General features: G+C 44.7%; 1 long non-coding RNA gene across 1 annotated transcript in view; it reads right to left on the reverse strand.

Moving 5' to 3' along the window:
* Positions 1 to 598: 598 nt before the first annotated feature.
* Positions 599 to 21,119, reverse strand: part of LOC126952262 (uncharacterized) — a 37,111-nt gene continuing 16,590 nt past the window's right edge. Inside the window, exons 2-3 of the long non-coding RNA XR_007724832.1 lie at positions 13,781 to 13,848; positions 599 to 1,512 (exon numbers count right to left, since the gene is read on the reverse strand). This is a non-coding gene — a long non-coding RNA (uncharacterized LOC126952262). The remainder of the gene's footprint in view (positions 1,513 to 13,780; positions 13,849 to 21,119) is intronic.

The following is a 21,119-nucleotide window of genomic DNA, read 5'->3' on the forward strand; positions in this document are numbered from 1 at the left end:
AATACAAAAATTAACTGGGCTTGATAGCATTTGCCTGTAATCCCAGCTAATCGAGAGGCTGAGGCAGGAGAATCACTTGAACCCAGGAGGCAGAGATTGCAGTGAGCAGAAATTATGCTGCTGTACTCCAGCCAGGGCAACAGAGTGAGACTCCATCTCAAAAAAATAAAATAAATAAAAATAAAAAGTAGAATCATACAATGTTTGTCTTTTTGTGACTGGCTTACTTCACTTAGTATAACGTCTCCAAGGTTCATTGATGTAGCGTGTAGCAAGATTTCTTTCCTTGTTAAGGCTGAATAATAGTCCATGTAGATACACACCATGTTTTGTTTACTCGTTCATCCATGAATAGACACCTGGGGTGCTTCCCCCTTTTGACTATTGTGAACAACGCTACTGTGAACCTGGGTGTACAAAAATTCAATACAAATTTTAACAATTGATGAGCCATATGTGTCTAGGAAAATAAAGTAGATGACCTCTATCTCACTGGTCCCAGGAAATCACTTACATCATGGAATCAGAAAATGTTACAGCAGGAAACAATTCTTAAGTCATCGTCTGTATTTATTTACAGATGAGGAAACAGACACGAAGAGACTTAACTAGAATGGTTTGTAAAATGTTCGGTTCCTACGTTTGGGGAGGAGGAGCTGTTGAAAAGAACCCCTCTCCCAGGCAAAATTTTCTACCCAACTTGTCGTGCCACATACCTCAAATTCCCTACACCACAGATTTATTTACTTAGATGAAGGCACTGGTAATTTTACCAGGAATCTCAGGAAAATAAAAATAGCTCCAAGGGAAAGCCATTGTTGACCCACAACCCTTTGTGTTGAAAGACTGGTTTTCCATGAAACAATAAGGTTAGAGTGGGGCTCTTAGGGAATAGAGCCTGCCCAGGGGAACTCAAAGAGGAGGTGGAGTCTCCAGGAATTGTCAGCATAGACATGCCACAAGGAAACAATCGCCTCTTGAAAAGCTCCAGGCATCCAGGGGTAGTCAATCCCCAGAAAAGTCAAGCTAGAGAAGGCCAAAGACCAACTCAGGCAGCATTACAGTGCTGGCTAGCTCTTTACTACGTGTTGTGCTTCATGTCAAAATATAAGACTTCGCCATCAGTGCTTTGGGGCCAGGACTCATTTCAGGATGTTCGTGGCGTATTTCACCAGGCTTTCGCGGTCACGTGAGCAAAGACTCTTTTTTTTGTTAGCAAGAATGGAAAATGCCCAAATGCATCACCAACTGACGAAATAATTTTGTTTCCACAGATTTCAATCTCTCTGGCACCAAAATGTGTTTCATGATAGAGCTGAGGGAATTCTGTCAGCAAAATGCAGGGTTCTAAGACCAAGAGAACTCCATTATAACACAGCTCGTTAGCACAAGCACCTGAACGTTCCTCGGGTCAGAGACTGCTCTCTATAAACACAGCAACCAAGGTCGGTCTTTAGCAGAGTGTGATTTCTACCTCCAGTTCCAAAGCTGTGAAGTGGTTCCTTCTCATGCCTGCAGAAGAACAACAAGATTTGAAAAGAGAATTATGGCAGACCAAGGAAAGCACGCACCTACAAATATAGTTGACAATAACCACAAATGATGGATAGAGCCTTTTGCAATCCCAACATCAAGGCCGATGAGACCAGAAAACCTGCTATTTGTTATAAAATAATAAAACAACATACAGCAACAACTAATTGGCCAATAAGACAAGAGATTTACTGTTATGTCTGCAGGTGAGCCAAGAGAATGGAGAAATTGGGTAATTAAAACAAAGTCAGGCCAGGTGCGGTGGCTCATGCCTGTAATCATAGCACGGGAGGCCAAGGCAGGCAGATCATTTGAGGTCAGGAGTTCGAGACCAGCCTGGCCAACATGGTGAAGCCCCATCTCTGCTAAAAATGCAAAAATTAGCTGGAAATCACTTGAACCTGGGAGGCAGAGGTTGCAGTGAGCTGAGATCGTGCCACTGCACTCCAGCCTGGGAAACAGAGCAAGACTCTGTCTCGAAAATTAATTAATTAATTAATTAAAACAAAGTCAGAGGTGTGGCTTGGTGGCTCACACCTGTAATCCAGCACTTTGGGAGGCCGAGGCAAGAGGATTGCTTGAGCCCAGGAGCTCAAGACCAGCCTGAGCAACATGATGAGACCCCATCTCTACAAAAAATAAACACACACACACACACACACACACAAAATTAGCCAGGCATGGTGGCATGTGGCTGTGGTCCCAGCTGCTAGGGAAGCTGAGTTGGGAGGATGGCTCGAGCAGGGAAGGTGGAGGTTTCAGTGAACTGATATTGTACCACTGCATCCCAGTCTGGGCAACAGAGCCAGACCTTGTCTCAAAAAAAAAAAAAAAAGGAAAGAAAGAAACAAAGAAACCTGGCCGGGCGTGGTGACTCACGACTGTAACCCAGCACACCACTTCAGTTCAGGAGTTGAAGACCAGCCTGGGCAACAGAGTGAAATCTCATCTCTACAAAAAGGTTTTTTTTACAATTAAAAAAAATAAAAGCCAGGTGACGGTAATAAAGACAGTTTACTAAACTAGGAATCAACCACGCTCTGGGGAGAATCCAGAAAACAGTATTTCTGGGGCCCCGCCATTGTGATGCCTATAGTATGTGATAAGTGAAGTCCACAATAACAAAATATAGTAAGTTCACAACAAATTAATGTAAACAATAAAAATAAAATAGCATTACTCCAGTTTCCATGGTGGTAATATTAGGCTTACTTCACTGGCAAGGTAATTGTTAATTGAGCCAACATCTGCTTTCTCCTCTCCCATGGCCCAGTAGGCCAAGCTCATATGACCTATTCCCATATGACCTGTCCTCCCCAGAGGCCTTCCTATCTTGTGTCTCAGCAGCCTAAGGGAGAGCCCACACTGCAATCCTTTTTTATGGATCTTATTACGGAGTGGACAGCCTCCAGAACTGTGTTGGGATTGTCACAGACATCACTAAAGGCTGTCCTCTTTAGCACTTGTAAGCTTGGTTTCATTTTTCCATTAAAAAATAAAAGGTATATACGGCCCGGCATGGTGGCTCACGCCTGTAATCCCAACACTCTGGGAGGTCAAGGTAGGTGGATCACCTGACGTCAGAAGTTCGAGACCAGCCTGGCCAACATGACGAAACCCTGTCTCTACTAAAAATACAAAAATTAGCTGGGCATGATGGTAGGCGCCTGTAATCCCTGATACTTGGGAGGCTGAGGCAGGAGAATCGCTTAACCCGGGAGGTAGAGGTTGCAGTGAACTGAGGGCAGGCCATTGCACTCCAACCTGGGTGACAAGAGTGAGATTCCATCTCAAAAAAAAAAAAGTATATACACAAAACACATTACATTAGCATGTCCCTGCTATAATGACTGTAGAGGGAGGCACGGAATATTCCTTTGACCAGCTTGGTTTATATTTTTCCAGCACCTTTTCCAAGCATTTATATATATGACTTATAACCTGTTTTGCAACTAGAGTTTTTTGTTTAACAAATATGGCTCAGATCCTAGGTCTTCTGCAGGTTTCCCAGAGACTTTTTAGCAGGGACGTGAGAGAGGGTTTGGCCTCTACAGTGCCCCCTCAGAACCTGTCCCTTCAACCTGTTCTCTCTGTCAGGCCTCTCTCACTTGAAGGAAAGTCGCATCAAAGCAAAGGGGCTGCCTGTCTCTACAACATGCTCTGTCAGGAGGGCTGGGCTCCAGCCAAGCCAGAAACCACACTGGAAACCAGAGATCCAAATAAACGTAGCAAATGAGAGAAGGTAACACAACTAGGAGGCCAAAGCAGGACAGGGGAGATCGAGCAGGAGGCCAGGACCAAGGACTCAGAACCAAGAGCAGGAGGAAGACAGACACGGCAGGGGTATCAGGGGAATGATGCATGGGCTGGTCTGCCAGATTTAAAGAGTCCAGGAGGCCGGGGCGGTGGCTCACGCCTGAAATCCCAGCACTTGGGAAGGTTGAGGGAGGAGGATCATTCGAGCCCAGGAGTTCGAGACCAGCCTGGGCAACATAGCAAGACTTCATCTCTACAAAAAATATTTTGTTTTTGTTTTTGCTTTCTACTAAAATTTTTTTTAATTAGCCATGTAGGGTGACACATGCCTATAGTCCAAGCTACTTGGGAAGCTGAAGCAGGAGGATCACTTAAGCCTAGGAGGCCAAAGCTGCAGTAAGCCATGATTACGCCACTGCACTCCAGCCTGGACAACAGAGCAAGACCCTGTCTCATAAAAAAAATATATTTATATATATATATATATATAAAATATATGCAATCAGGAAAGCGAGGAAAGAAGAAGACAGTTTGAGACGGAATCTACTGGATTTGCCCCAGTGAGTCCTGAGGGAAGGACGGCAGCGAGGGGTCCCATGTGACTGACGACAGGGAGAAGGTGGTGCAGTTATAGAAATGCGGAAAGCAGGGCCCAGAGGAAGGTTTGGAGAGATGGATGAAATGAATCTGTTGGATGGGGAAGACAATGGTAGATGTTTTCCCTGTGGTCCTGTCTGCTCCCGACAGTCCTTACTATAGTGAGTTTATGGAGGAAAGGGGCATCAACGTGAGAAAATAGGTTCCTTTATCTCACCAAATAGCCCTCATCCCACCCTGCTTTGGGGCAACATCTTTGCTTACCTTTTCTTATCTCCCACTGGGATATATACTCCCAAGGGAAGCCCATCTGTCTTTGTCACCTCTATAGCACTTTATAGGGGATTCAAAGGGGCTTCAGGTTTGGGAAAACATCCAGATCCATCTTTCACACCTGAGTTAAGGTTTCAGCTCTAGTGATGGTCACAACAGCCGAGGCTCCAAAGCTCTTCTATGCTTTTCAAGGGTCACCCACTCAGAGAAGGCAAGGTGCGGGCTGCTGGAAAGACCTGGCAATGACCAGGGTGGTGGAATCTGTCCAGGATGTCCTGGGGACAGCCACACCACAGAAACGAGGAGGGAACAAGAAAGGAAGGATGGGAAAGGCCATGTATAAGAGACTGAAATAGGAAATTCTGGACCATCTTCATGGAAAGCCTTTACAAAATATAGGTGGAGCTTATGCCTTCAGGGAGAGAAGAAATGATGAACAAAATCCTCAAAGCATAGCAGTATCAGAAGCTGCATGAAAACATTTGGAAACACCATGACTCGTTTTTGGCATGGGAGCAAGGATGCAGGTTGGTAGATTAAGTTAGCATCTTGAGTGGCATTACACGGATGCCTCTCTGGAAGAAGCCTTCACAGGTGGCCCAGAGGCACCTGAGCTCAAGGTCGACCGGGTGACCCATCTGACCAGCAGGGCTAATTTACTGACAAAGAGCAGTGAGAATATACATTTCAGCCAATATCTGGGAGTAAAAGTTAGGGGCAAGAATGGAATCAAGACACTTATTCAGGGCTGGGCATGGTGGCTCATACCTGTAATCTTAACACTTTGGGAGGCTGAGGCAAGAGAATTGCTTGAGCCCAGGAGTTCGAGACCAGCCTGGGCAACATAGTGAGACCCCGTTTCTTAAAAGAAAACAAAATTAGCTGGGCATGACGGTGCACACCCGTAGTCCCAGCCACTGGGGAGGCGGAGGCAGAAGCATTGCCTAAGCCCAGAAGTTCTAAGCTGCAGTGAGCTGTGATTGCACCACTGCACTCCAACCGGGGCAACAGTGCAAAACTATCTCTAAAGACATTTTTAAATTAAAAAGACACTTACTCAGGAAAAAGGAGGCTCTGCCAGGAGGTTGGGCCCAGGCCCTCTAAGAACCTTTGCTCCAGCCTACTCTGTCCAAAATACAACAGTTACAAAAGGAGGAGGATGAAAAAATAAATAAATTAAAAAAACAGTAATAGAAATTTCTCAAAAACAAACAGTTCAACACAAAACAGGGGAAGCTATAATCACTACAAATAGTATCAGTAGAAATAAAGTCATTTCTTTTTTTTTCTTTATTTCTTCTTAAAGAAAAAACAAAAACAAAAACGGGATCCATGTGCAGAACGTGAAGGTTTGTTACATAGGTAGAAGTGTGCCATGGTGGTTTGCTGCACCTATTGACCCATCCTCTAAGTTCCCTCCCCTCAGCCCCCATCCTGCAAAAGGCCCTGGTATGTGTTGTTCCCCTCTCTGTGTCCATGTGCTCTCATTGTTCAACTCTCTCTTATGAGTGAGTTTGGTTTTCTGTTGCTGGTTTAGTTTGCTGAGGATGATGGTTTCCGGCTTCATTCGTGTCCCTGCAAAGGACATGAACTCACTCTTTTTAATGACTGTATAGTATTCCATGGCATATATGTGTCACATTTTCTTTATCAAGTCTATCACTGATGGGTATTTGGGTTGGTTCCATGTCTTTGCTATTGTAAATAGTGCTGAAAGTCATTTCTACTGCCTAGGCTTTTGGAAATGCATCTGAGGAGTGGACCAAAAATGCCAACCCTCACCCTCAGCCCAGTACGTGGGGACTAGCAGGTGGTACCCACAAGTTCTGGGACACCTTGTTTCTTGCAGCACTTCTGCAAGTGCTATGGTGGGACGGCCGTGTCACTTTTGGGGTCAGTATCTTGGGGCAATGATGTGCCTGCATGCAATACTATATTGTGTTGTGATACAATCTTTATTTGTATCTAACCATATTTATTAAAATACAATAATCTACCTTACATCATTGTTTTCTCTCTCAAGGTTCATTCTGCCCCAAACTATTTTTCCCCTTGCTTTTGTACAGTGAGATCTGCAATCTGAATGCCAGCCTGTTGAGGCCATGCCTGTGGCTCTAGTTTTGAACAAGGAAGTGTGACTTGGAACCAAATGTGTTTTGAGGACCTAAGGGAAAGAATTGGTGGAGACTGGGGTAAGGAGAAGGGATCAGGGCAGTCAGAAATGAGCATGGGGCCAGGTACGGTGGTTCACGCCTGTAATCCCAGCACTTTGGGAGGCTGAGATGGGCAGATCATGAGATCAGGAGATAGAGACCATCCTGGCCAACAGGGTGAAACCCCTTCTCTACTAAAAATATAAAAAATTAGCCAGGTGTGGTGACATGTGCCTGTAGTCCCAGCTACTCTGGAGGCTGAGACAGGAGAATCACTTGAACCTGGGAGGCAGAGGTTGCAGTGAACCGAGATTGTGCCACTGGCCTCCAGCCTGGGCAACAGAACGAGACTTTGTCTAAAAAAAAAAAAAAAAAGAAAAGAAATGAGCATGGAAGGACAGTGGCATGAAATAGGCAAAAGGACATTCATTTAATTGGATTCACTTTTGTTAAATTTTTTTAATTTCCATGTGCCCTTCTGAACTGTATTTCTCCTCAGCAGTAAGAACCAAATGTCTCCCACCTCACGTTATTTAATTAATTATGCCACCTCAATCGTAGCATCACGGTTATGGAAAGGCAATCAGGTTAATTCCTAAGTGTGGCATTTTATTTTAAAAATGATAAGCAATCTAGAAAGCTAAATTTTAGCAATATTCATTCTTAAACAATGTTTGACACTTAAATCCAGAAATTTGATTGTTAAAGTTTTCCTAATTACTTCACCAAAATCAGGTTGAAAGAAAACTGCTTTTGTCTAAAATAGTTTTGCAGATGGCAATTGTTAAGTCATTGTTCCATTTTGCACCCTACAATTTCACTGAAAGGCAGACTGATAAAAATCAGCGAGGCCAGTTTCTGAACACTACCCTCTCCTCCAGAGGACACACCTCCAGGGCAATCTGTCCCTTTGGGCCTGCCTTCACAGGACCCCCCAGTACCTACCTCTCCCAGGAAGGTTGGCTAACGTTTGTCCTGAACAGACAAATCTAGAAATGAGCAGCCAGGGGTGCAGACACCCGGCCTTTGCTTTGGAACAAGGGCTACTTCCTGCTTCTGCCAGGAGGAGCGACCCAAGGGAACACACACGTTTTCTTGGAGTCACAGGAAGAGGGGACTCTCAACTTTGAGAGTCGTTCTCACTTCCTCTTTCCTCATTCACTCACATCCGACAGACATTGGTTGCAGGTCTGTGCTCTGCCACACTCTGGGAATAGATACCAAGATGGGTTATCTGGGGCCTCCAGGCTCATGGGGTATGGGGCAGTCACGCCAGGACACAGTTAAAACCCAGTGTGAAGGTACGGGACCCTAGAGAGGCCCAGGCTCCATGTGAGCACATCAGAGCAGTCTAAACAAGATAGGGGTCCAGCGGTTGGAGTCAGGGAAGAGTGCCTGAAGGAGTGACCCTAACTAACACTTACATCCATTCAGCTAGTATTGAGTGATTATCATGTGCCCGACACTGCTCTGAATGCTGAGATAACAGCACCGGGAAGAGACCCACTAATGGATAAAGGAATATGACAGAGAGTCTTCCGGGATCCAGGGAGGTATATATATACTTTTAAACAATAAAATATATAACATATATTTCATTTAAAATAGTTTATATTTATTATAATGATATAAATATAAAATACATATTTTATAAAGCATATATATTAAAGTGTGTGTGTGTGTATACATTTTTCTTAGGGAAGGAGGCTTGCTTTGTTCCCCAGGGTGGAGTGCAGTAGCATGATCACAGCTCACTGCAGCCTTGAACTCCCGGGCTCAAGCGATCCAGCTGCCTCAGCCTCCTGAGTAGCTAGGACTACAGGTATGCGCCACCACGCCTGGCTAATTGTTGAATTTTTTGTAGAGATGGGTCTTACTATGTTACCCAGGTTGGTCTCGAACTCCAAAGCTGAAGATATCCCTGCCACCCTTGATCTCCCAAAGTGCTGAGATTACAGACACGAATCGGTGATTTTTACCCTGAGACCCTAATGATAAGATGGAAGGAAATGCTTTTCTTTTTTTTCTTTTTTTTTTTTTCCTTCCTTCTTTTTTGAAGGAAGTCTTGCTCTATTGCCCAGGCTGGAGTACAGTGGCACGATCTTGGCTCATTGCAACCTCCATCTCCCCAGTTCAATGGATTCTCCTGCCTCAGCCTCCGGAGTAGCTGGGATTACAGGCACACACCACCATGCATGGATAATTTTTTTATTTTTGGTAGAGAGTGTGGTTTCACCATGTTGGCCAGGCTAGTCTCGAACTCCTGACCTCAGGCGATCCGCTTGCCTCAGCCTCCCAAAGTGCTGGGATTACAGGCGTGAGCCACTGCGCCCAGCCTAAATTTGTGTTTTAAAGTGGTCACCCCAGCTGCATGGTCAGCCCAGGGAGTGAGGAGGAGGAAGAGTGCTTGAAGGAGGCAGAATGTGAACAGGCCCTGGGAGAGGCGGCCCTGGCGATGCAAAGCTGTTCTGTGTGGCCATTCTGGTTGCAGAGCATCAGGTGGAATGGAGAGAGGCAAGGCCAGAGACTCCGGCCAGGGCCAAACCAACAAGATTCTCACATGCCACACCTAGGATCTCATGTGCCACTCCGCACATACCATGCCAAACACAGGGCATCATCTGGAGACCTTGAAGCAGGACTGACATGATCACCATTTACTAAACTCACTTGATGGTTTGTGTGTGTGTGTGGACCCCGCCAACATTGTTCAGGCTGGTCTTAAACTCCTTGGCTCAACCAGTCCTCCCAGCTTGGTCTTCCAAAGTGCTGGGATTACAGGCATAAGCCACCATTCCCGGCCTTGATGGCTTTTCTATTGTGGGTAGTGCTGAGGCAATGAATTCCCCTAATAACAAGGACCAAGTGTGTGGAATAAATTCTATCTTTAAAGATCCAAATTTTACACTGTTTTTCAGAGTTACTAAAATGTATTAACATTCTTCACATTCTTCCACATGAAGCAATGGTTTTCTCATTCTCCAGAGCTCAGTGGGTAAAGGAGAGAAGCTGATTATTCCAACTTAGGGTGTATGGATATAAAATATAGACTTATATCAGAAATACAGATTTACATCAGAAATACACTAGTCCTTTAAAAAGAGACGCAGTTATTTCATAAGGATGTAGGTTCTAGAGTCAACATGGCATCCACCTCACCAGCTGTGTGACATGTGGGTCAAGTTGCTTAGCTCTCTGGTTTCAGTTTTCCCATCTGTAAAATGGGAGCCAATACAATACCCACTTTATGGGGTAGTTATAAGGCTTACACAAGTGATATAAGTAAAGGGTCTACACCAGAACCAAGCACAAGGTAAGCATCCATATGTGATTACTATTGTTATTTTATTTTATTTTTATTTTTCATTTATTTATTTTTGAGACAGAGTCTTGTGCTGCTGCCCAGGCTGGAGTGCAATGGCTCACTGCAACCTCTGCCTCCCGGGTTGAAGCGATTTTCCTGCCTCAGCCTACTAAGCAGCTAGGATTATAGGCATGCACCACCACACCTGGCTAAGTTTTGTATTTTTAGTAGAGACGGGATTTCACCATATTGGCCAGCCTGGTCTCGAACTCCTGACCTCAAGTGATCTGCGCACCTTGGCCTCCCAAAGTGCTAGGGTTACAGAAGTGAGCCACCATGCCCAGCCACTATCATTATTTTATTGTTGTTGCAATTTACTTTCTTACTGCATTTCACACTACTGATCACTCACTTCCTTCTTAAACTTCCTTCCTTTGGCTTCTGTGACTCTGGACTCCTCTGGCTTTCCTTCTTTGTTCCTTTCTAGATTGTTTTACTGCTTCCTCTTCATCCTCTCACCCTCTAGGAGTTCCTTGAGGCTCCTCTATCTCTTTCTCAGCAGTTCCTCCACCCATGAGGGTGCTCTATGCAGATGAATCCCAGGCTAATCTCTGTGCTTCCAACCTCCCTGCTGAGTGCGGCACCCATGCTTCCAAACTTGCCGCCCACCCAATGTCACAGGGGCCTCTCAGGTTCAGTGGGGCCAAACTGCTCACTATCTTCCCCAAACCGTTTTCTTCTGAGGTTCTCTTGGTTAGTGCAGTCGCCCGTTTACCCAGACTAGAGTCCCTAGTCACTCTCCCTCTCCCTCGCTCGCTTTCCACACCCAACTGATCAACAAAGCCTGAGCCGGGTCATTTCCCCCGCGTCTTTAGAATACGTCCCCTCCTTTCCTTTTCCATGGCTACCATCCTAGTTACAGCTGTCATTCACCTTAACTGTTGCAACCACCTCAAAATGGTCTCCTTGCCTTTGATATTTATTTATTATCTCAATTTATCTCAAGCCCCAAGCACAATCTGTAATCTTACTTTGTGCTGCCCACAGTAAAAAGACATCATTTAGGCTTGAATTTTCTCAACTCTCCACCTCATCGAGCCTACTCCTACTACAACCTCTCTACATCTATACTTACCCTTGGTTCTTCTCCAGTCCAACCTGATCCCCTTATATGTGCCCCACATTCTAACCCTTTCATCTCCACTCCAGACTCTATTTATCTCGTCCGCATTTCTCTCCCCACATACAGCCACCAAGTCCTGATTCCCGTGGTCAGTACCCAGGTTCATTGCCAGAAACTAAGGGATTCTCATCAGGGCTGAACAATATGCAACTGCCACCAATGCCAGCTGGTCTCCAGAGCTTCATCGAGCATGCAAAAGATAAACAGGGACAGGGTGGTGGCTCACGCCTGTAATCCCAGCACTTTGGGAGGCTGAGGCGGGTAGATCACATGAGGTCAGGAGTTCAAGACCAGCCTGTCCAATATGATGAAACTCCATTTCTACTAAAAATACAAAAATTAGCTGGGCATGGTGGCAGGCACCTGTCATCCCAGCTACTCAGGAGGCTGAAGTAGGATCGCTTGAACCTGGGAGGCAGAGGCTGCAGTGAGCAAAGATCATGCTACTACTCCAGCCTGGGTGACAGAGCAAGATTCTGTCTCAAACAAACAAACAAACAAACAAAAAAGATAACCAGGGATCCCCACACATTTGAGAAAAACAACAGGTGAATAACAAACACTAAACTGATGCATTGAAGAAATTAGACCTTGGGGAAATAAGTACTATAGGAAAGGGGTGAGAACCTTAAGTGTAATTAGTTTCCCAAGACAGATGCACAAGGATGCCAAGCCCATGAATGACTGGCTGCTCAGAAAAAGAAGCCATCAGACTTACTGGAAATTGAAGACTTCCAATAATTGCTGAGGGAAAACTCAGCTGATGGAATGAACCACAGAAGGGTGTCCATGAAGCATGAAATCGTTAAATGGGAGATGGGGCTGATTCTCCCAAAATAAAGTTCAAAAGCTGAAAGAGACTTAAAATACGAGCTAGACATGAAGAAGCATGGAAGACAGATCCATGAGTTACAGCAGCTGTCTTACGGGATTCTAGGACAGGAGAGAGAAGATGCAGGAGAGAAATAAAGAAATTATAGAAGGCTGGGTGCAGTGGCTCACACCTGTAATCCCAGCACTCTGGGAGGCTGATGCAGGTGGATCACCTGAGGTCAGGAGTTCAAGATAAGCCTGGTCAACATGGTGAAACCCTGTCTCTACTAAAAATACAAAAATTAGCTGGGCATGGTGGTGCACACCTGTAATCCTAGCTACTCAGGAGGCTGAGGCAGAAGAATCACTCAAACCCAGGAGGCAGAGGTTGCAGTGAGCTGAGATCCTGCCACTGCACTCCAGCCTGGGCAACAGAGCAAGACTCCATCACAAAAACAAACAAACAAAAAAATTGGCCAGACAATGGCTCATGCCTATAATCCCAGCACTTTGGGAGGCCGAGGCGGGTGGATCACCTGAGATCAGGGGTTCAAGACCAGCTTGACCAACATGGTGAAACCCCGTCTCTACTAAAAATACAAAATTAGCCAGGCATGGTGGCACACACCTGTAATCCCAGGTACTCGGGAGGCTGATGCAGAAGAATTGCTTGAACCCAGGAGGCAGAGGTTGCAGTGAGCCGAGATCATGCCATTGTACTCCAGCCTAGGCAACACAGCGAGACTCTGTCTTAAAAAAAAAAAAAATGTAATTCAAGAAAAGTGCAAGTAAAACAATAGACTTTTGATAAAATCTAAATATGTGCTGTTCAAAATGCTAAACAATTAGCCACATGTGGCTACTGAGCACCTGAAATGTAATGAAGTCTTAACTGAGAGGTGCTGAGAGTGTTAAACATACCCTTAAAACATTTTATGCAAGAAAAAACCACGTAAATAATTTTTATATAGAGTCTGAGTTGAAATGATACTAATCTGAATACTATGGGTCAAATAAATTTTAGATATATTTTGTTTTCTTTTTTTTTTTTTTCTTGAAATGGAGTTTCACTCTGGTTGCCCAGGCTGAAGTGTAATGATGCGATCTTGGCTCACTGCAACCTTTGCCTTCTGAGTTCAAGCAATTTTCCTGCCTCAGCCTCCTGAGGAGCTGGGATTACAGACATGTGCCATCATGCCTGGCTAATTTTGTATTTCTAGTAGAGATGGGGTTTCACCATGTTGGTCAGGCTGGTCTCAAACTCGTGACCTCAAGTGATCCACCTGACTTGGCCTCCCAAAGTGCTGGGATTACAGGCATGAACCACCATGCTCAGCCATAAATTATATTCTTAAAGAAAATTATTATTAAAATTAATTTTGTTTGTTCTTCTTGCCTTTATAATGTGGCTATCAAAAAATTTAAAATTACCTATGCAGCTTGCATTCGTGGCTAGCAATGTATGTCAATTGGACCATGTTGGTCTAATTAATTGTGAATAATATGACTGTGAAGCTTAATGTATTTTTAAAGAAATTATTCCCAAGAAAGCAATGAAATGCCACAATAAACAGACAAATAGCTCAGTTGAAAAATGAACTAAGGATTTGAACATACATTTCTCCAAAAAAGATACACAAATAGCCAAGTACATGAAAAGATGCTCACCGTTATTAGTGAATAGGGAAATGCAAATCCAAACCACAGTGAGATCCACTTCACACCCAGTAGGATTGCTGTAGTGAAAAAAAAAAAAAATGAAAACAACAAGTGCTGGAGAGAATGTGGAGAAATTGGAACCCCACTACATTGATCGTAGGAATGTAAAATGGTGCAGCTGCTTTGAAAAAGTTTGGTAGTTCCTCAAAACATTAAATATGGAGTTAACACATGGCCCATCAATTTAAGACTTAGGAAAATAAAAACATGTATTTGTACAAAAAGTTGTGCATGAATGTTCACAGTAGCATTATTCATAATAGGCAGAAAGTAAAAGCAACCCAAATACCCACCACTTGATGAGTGGATAAACAAATACGGTCTAGCCATACAAGAGAGTATTATTTAGCAGTAGAAAATCAAGTGCTGGGCCAGGTGCAGTGTCTCATGCCTGTAATCTCAGCACTTTGGGAGGCCAAGGCAGGTGGATCACTTGAGGTCAGGAGTTTGAGAACAGCCTGGCCAACATGGTGAAACCCAGTGTCTACTAAAAATACAAAAATTAGCCGGGCGTTGGGAGGCTGACACAGGAAAATTGCTTGAACCTAGGAGGCAGAGGTTGCAGTGAGCCAAGATTGTGCCACTGCACTCCAACCTGGGCAACAGAGTGAGACTCCATCTCATAAAAAAAAATAAATAAATAAAAAAAAATAAAAAAATAAAAAAAAAAATAAAAAAAAAAAAAAAAGAAAAGAAAGTGCTGGTATGTTACAACAAGGATGAACCTTGCAAACATTATGCTAAGTGAAAGAAGTTAATCACAATAGACCAATATTTTTGATGCTTTTTTTTTTTTTTTTTGAGAGAGGGTGTCACTCTGTCACCCAGGCTGGAGTGCAGAGGTGCAGTCTCAGCTCACTGCAGCCATAACCTGCCTGGGGCTCTAGCTATCCGCCCACCTCAGCCTCCCAAGTAGCTGGGACCACAGGCACATGCCACCAGGCCCGACTAATTTTTGTATTTGAGATGAAGTTTCACAATGTTGCCCAGGCTGGTCTCAAACTCCTGGGCTCAAGTGATACCCCTACCTCAGCCTCCCAGTGTGCTGGGATTACAGGCATGAGCCACCGTGCCTAGCTACTATGACACTTTTTATTTGAAATGTTCAGAAGTTCAGAATAGACAAATCTAGAAACAGAAATTAGATTAGTGACTGGGGCTGAAGAGGGTAGAGGAAATGCAGACTGATAACTAATGAAGATAGAGTTTATTTTGGGGATGATGAAAATGTTCTAAAATTGATTGTGGTGGGTGGTGGAGGTTGCACAAGAAACAAATTACAGTTGTTGCTTCTGGGAAGGGAAACTTGACAACTGGGGGCCAGAAGTGTCTATATATATATATGTGTGTGTGTGTATATATATATATACACACACACACACACGAGTGGGTAAGTATATATAAGTGTATATATACACACACACATAAACATATACACACACACATATATATGTATGCCCTGGATGCTTATCTAATTTTGTATCATGCATATATATAACCTATTCACTAACAAATAAATAAAATAATATTTTACAAAGAAATTGCATTTGGAGCCAGGAGTGATGGCTAATGCCTATAATCCCAGCACTTTGGGAGGCTGAGGCCGGCAGATCTCGAGCCAGGAGTTCGAGATCATCCTGAGCAACAAGGCGAAAAACCATCTCTACAAACAATACAAAAGTTAGCCAGGCTTGGTGGTGCACATCTGTGGTCCCAGCTACTCGGAGGCTGAGACGGGAGGATTGCTTGAACCTGGGAGGTCTAGGCTGCAGTGAGCCTGGATGACAGAGTGAGACCCTATCTCAAAAAAATAAAAAATAAAAAAGGAAATTGCATTTGGAATCCCAAGAGTCATAACCAAAGATTCAATAAAAATTCAAAAAGTATTAGAGAACAATATTTATATTGTCATGAATACATATGTAGCTCTAGATGAAAAAGGTAATTTTTGGCCGGACGTGGTGGCTCATGCCTGTAATCCCAGTACATTGGGAGGCTGAGGTGGGCAGATCACGTGAGGTCAGGAGTTCGAAACCAGCTTGGCCATCATGGTGAAACCCCGTCTCCACTAAAAATACAAAAACTTAGCTGGGCATGGTGGTGCTTGCCTGTAATCCCAGTTACGTGGGAGGCTGAGGCAGGAGAATCACTTGAACCCAGAAGGCGGAGGTTGCAGTGAGCCGAGATCGTGCCAGTGCACTCCAGCCTGGGCGACAGAGTAAGACTCCGTCTCGAAGAAAAAAAAAAAAAAGGTAATTTTTAGGACAATAAAATGTCAAAAATTGACTTTGAAAAGGAAAACCAGACCAGGCTAATGGTCAGATAAAAAACTGAAAAGATAGCCAAAATTATATCCCCTCTCCCACAAAAAAGAACATCAAGGGCAGAAGCATTTTACTGGTGACTTCCAGTCCTTCAAAGAACAGGTACTTCTTATAAACTGTTTCCAGGAACAAGAAAATAGCCAGGGCTCCTCCACTCATTTAATAGGGGTAAGTATCAGTGTACACGAATTGGAGGATAACAAAATGGAAGAAAGAAAGGAAGGAAGGAGAGAGAAAAGCAGGGAGGAGACAGCAGAAGCATCACTCCAGTTTTGTTTGACCCACGCTGTTGTCTCTACGTATCTTTTTTTTGTAATGGAACGGAGTTTCGCTCTTGTCCCCAGGCTGGAGTGTAGTGGTGCAATCTTGGCTCACCACAACTTCCGCCTCCCGGCTTCAAGCAGTTCTCCTGCCTCAGCCTACCAAGTAGGGTGCGGTGGATCACGCCTCTAATCCCAGCACTTTGGGAGGCCGAGGCAGGCGGATCACCTGAGGTCCGGAGTTTGAGACCAGCCTGGCAAACATGGCGAAATCCTGTCTCCACTAAAAATACAAAAATTAGCCAGGCGTGGTGGTGAGCGCCTGTAATCCCAGCAACTCGGGAGGCCGGGGTGAGAGAATCGCTTGAACCTGGAAGGTGGAGGTTGCAGTGAGCCGAGATGGCGCCATTGCACTCCAGCCTGGGCGCCAAGAGCAAAACTCCGTCTCAAAAAAAAAAAAAAAAAAAAAATAGAGTAAAAAGCCAAAGAAAGCCAAAGATATGAGTGGGCAAGTGTAGACAGACAGATAGATAGATTGATGACAGATATTCAAAGACACATTCAATAATATTGAAGGAAGCAAAAAATTAAACAAAAATGAAAAATCATTTTTACCCATCAGATTGACAAAACTTTTAAAACTTATAATCAGCCAGTGAGGGTTTGGGAAAATACTTATTTTTGTCTTCACGGGCATTTAAGTTGGTACAACATTTTATGGAACAATTTGAATATACTTATTAAAAATTTAAGGCCGGGCGCGGTGGCTCACGCCTGTAATCCCTGCACTTTGGGAGGCCGAGGCGGGCGGATCACGAGGTCAGGAGATCGAGACCATCCTGGCTAACACGGTGAAACCCCGTCTCTACTAAAATACAAAAAAAAAAATTAGCCGGGCGCGGTGGCGGACGCCTGTAGTCCCAGCTACTCGGGAGGCTGAGGCAGGAGAATGGCGCGAACCCGGGAAGCGGAGCTTGCAGTGAGCCGAGATCACGCCACTGCACTCCAGCCTGGGCGACAGAGTGAAGACTCCGCCTCAAAAAAAAAAAAAAAAAAAAAAAATTATAAGTGCATATATTTGAACTCCAGCAAATCCGCTTCTCTATGTCTATCCAGTAGAAATACTGGGAAATGTATTCAGATGACCATGGTGTTTTCTATTGCTACATAACAAATTACCACAAAATAGCTTCAAAGAATACAAAATCACTGTCCACAGCTTCTCAGGGTTAAGAGTCAGGCACAGCTTAGTTGAGTCCTCCAGTCAGGATCTCAACAGATTTAAGTCAAGGTGTCAGCCCAGTGCGTTTTCTTTTTTAAATTTTTTTACTTTAATTTTTTTCTTTTTAGAGATGAGGTCTTGCTTTGTTGCCTAGGCTTGTCTCAAACTGCTGGGCTCAAGCAATCCTCCTGACTCAGCCTCCCAAAGTGCTGGGATTACAGGTGTGCCCCACTGCGCCCCGCTAGCCCAGTGCGTTTTTTTTCTTTTTTCTTTTTTTACTGAGATGGAGTCTCACTCTGTCACCTAGGCTGGAGTGCAGTGGCGTCATCTTGGCTCACTGCAGCCTCCACCTCCCGGGTTCAAGCAATTCTTCTGCCTCAGCCTCCTGAGTAGCTGGGATTACAGGCACCCACTATCACATCCGGCTAATTTTTGTATTTTTTTTTAGTAGAGATGGGGTTTCACCCTGTTGGCCAGTCTTGTCCCAAACTCCTGACCTCAAGTGATTCACCCACCTCGGCCTCCCAAAGTGCTGGGATGACAGGCATGAGCCACCACACCAGGCCCTTTTTTTCTTTGTTTTAGAGACAGGGTCTCCCTCTGTTGCCCAGGCTGGCGTGCAGCAGGAGTGAACCACTCTGCCAGCCAGCCCAGTGTGTTTTCCTCTGAAGGCTCAGCAAGGGAAAGATTTATTCTGAGCTCCCTGAGGTTGTTGGCAGAATTCATTTTATCAAGGTTATATAGGGTCCCCCATTTTCCTGCTGGCTGTCAGAGAGGGCCTACTCTCAGCAACTAGAGGTCCTGGGAAGGATCACATGACCTGGCCTCATAACTCCCTTCCTTATGCCCCCTCACACTTCCAATCTCTCCCTTCAGGGATCCCCTTTAAAGAGACCCCCTGATGAGGCCAGACCCACCTAGGATAATCCAAGTTGATCAACCCAATCACAGGGTTGTATCCCATCTGTTTCAGTGTCCTGCCTACACTCAAGGAGAAGGGATGACACAGAGAAGGGGCAGCAAGGTGGGTGGGACTCTCAGGGCAATCGCAGAATTCTGGCTGGGCATGGTTGCTCACATTTATAATCCTAGCACTTTGGAAGGCTGGGACGGGAGGATTGCTTGAGCCTGGGAGTTTGAGGCAAGCCTGGGCAACATAGCAAAACCCCATCTCTACAAACAATACAAAAATTAGCCAGGCATCGTGGTGTGCACGTATAGTCCCAGCTACTCAGAAGGCTGAGGTGGGAGGATCACCTGATCTCAGGAGGTTGAGGCTGCAGTGAGCCAAGATTGCACCACTGCACTCCAGCCTGGGCAATAGAGTGAGACTCTTTTATTTTATTATTTTTTTCTTTATTTTATTTTATTTTTTTGAGACGGAGCATCACTCTTTCTCCAAGGCTGGAGTATAGTGGCACAGTCTCAGCTCACTGCAAACTCCACCTCCCAGTTCAAGCGATTCTCCTGCCTCAGCCTCCCAAGTAGCTGGGATTACAGGTGTATGTCACTACGCCTGTCTAATTTTTGTATTTGTGGAAGAGACAGGGTTTCACCATGTTGGCTAGATTAGTATTAAACTCCTGACGTCAGGTGATCCACCCACCTCAGTCTCCCAAAGTGCTGGCATTACAGGCATGTGCCACTGCGCCCGGCTGAAACCTTTTTTTTAAATCTCAGAATTTTGTCTGCCACCACCCATATTAGAGGATGCTCCTGCCAGTAGAGAGTTGGTGAGGATGAAAAACTGGAAACAATGTAGAAATGGTTAAATACGTTGTGAATGCTTACATAGACTATGTACATCTATACTATGGAATATTGGACTGAGTTGTAAAATTGAACGAAATAGATCAAGATGACGTAATAACTAACACAAAAATGGCAAGTTTCAGAATAATACATCCAGTAGGATCCCATGTATGTATTAACAAATAAATGCTAGCTTCCTGCCTCTACCTTTGTCCTCTGAAATCCTCTATTCTGCTGCCAGAGAGGACTTTTCAAAATTCAGATCTGATCAGGCCACCAGCCCCTGCGCCCACCCTGCCCTCGAGGCTTAACATCTAACCTTGGATTCCCATCATTCTTAGGATAAAGCCTAAACAGATATTTATCCTGGCCTGGGATGCGGCCCTAGCTGGTCCCCGCTGCCCCGAGCTCCAGCCACAGCTCTCTGGGTCCACAGTTCTCCCTCTACCACTGAGCCTTACCAGCAACTTCTCTGCTGAAATGCTCTCTAGTCACCCCCCTTTCACCAGGCCCACTTGATTCATGCTTCCAGTCTCAATTCTAGCTGGGCACAGTGGCTCATGCCTGTAATCCCCAACACTTTGGGAGGCTGAGGCTGGAGGATCACTTAAGGCCAGTATTCAAGACCAGCTTGGGCAACATAGTGAGACCCTGTCTCTTAAAAAAAAAAAAAAAAAGAAGAAGAAAAGAAAACAAAATCTCAATTCAAATGACAATCTCCTTTCTCAAGCCCCCTGTCTGCCCACAGACCAGCCAGATACCCTGTCACAAGCTCTACCCATGCTCCCTCACCACTCCCATAGTTAGTAAGCCTTCATTTATGTGTGTGTAGATCAGATCATTTATCTGATTCATATCTGTCTTCCCCAAATGACCTTAACCTCCACAAGGACGGGACTTTATCTGGCTTTGCTTACCATTGTGCCTCCAGTGCTTGCTACGCTATCTGGCACCAAGCAAGGGCTCAATCAGTATTTGTCTCATGACTCTGGCTCTCCTGTCCCTTCTCATCAGATTTTGCACACCTTGCCCATGCACTTTCACATCTCTGGGGCTGGGCATGTCATTTTGTCCTTTCGAAAGGCCTTGCCACTTTTGAATTGCCTGGCAAACTCCTACTCATTTTGTAAAGCCCAGTTGAAATAACCCCTCTTGAAGCCAAGATAAAATCAAGAAGGAGAGACTGGGCATGGTGGCTTATGCCTCTAATTCCAGCACTTTGGGAGGCTGAGGTGGGCAGATCATGAGGTCAGGAGTTCAAGACCAGCCTGACCAACATGGTGAAACCCCATCTCTACTAAAAACACAAAAATTAGCTGGGCGTGGTGGCACATGCCTGTAATCCCAGCTACTTGGGAGGCTGAGGCAAGAGAATTGCTTGAACCCAGGAGGCAGAGGTTGCAGTGAGCCGAGACCGCGCCATTGCACTCCAGCCTGGTGACAGAGTGAGGCTCCATCTCAAAAAAAAAAAAAAAAAAAAAATCAAGAAGGAGAATGCCAAAATGTGAATAATGAAGGGTTGAGATCACAAGTGATATTTATTTCTGTTTTATGCTTCCTAAATGTTTTGCAATGAGTAGCTATTACTTTCATAATTATAAAAAGTAAAATAGACAGATGTTCCAAGATGGCCAACTAGGAAGAGCTCTGGTCTGCAGCTCCCAGCATGATAGACACAGAAGATGGCGATTTCTGCATTTCCAACTGAGGTACCTGGTTCATCTCATTGG

This window comes from Macaca thibetana, chromosome 4 (assembly GCF_024542745.1).
Source record: "Macaca thibetana thibetana isolate TM-01 chromosome 4, ASM2454274v1, whole genome shotgun sequence".
Taxonomy (NCBI): Eukaryota; Metazoa; Chordata; class Mammalia; order Primates; family Cercopithecidae; genus Macaca; species Macaca thibetana.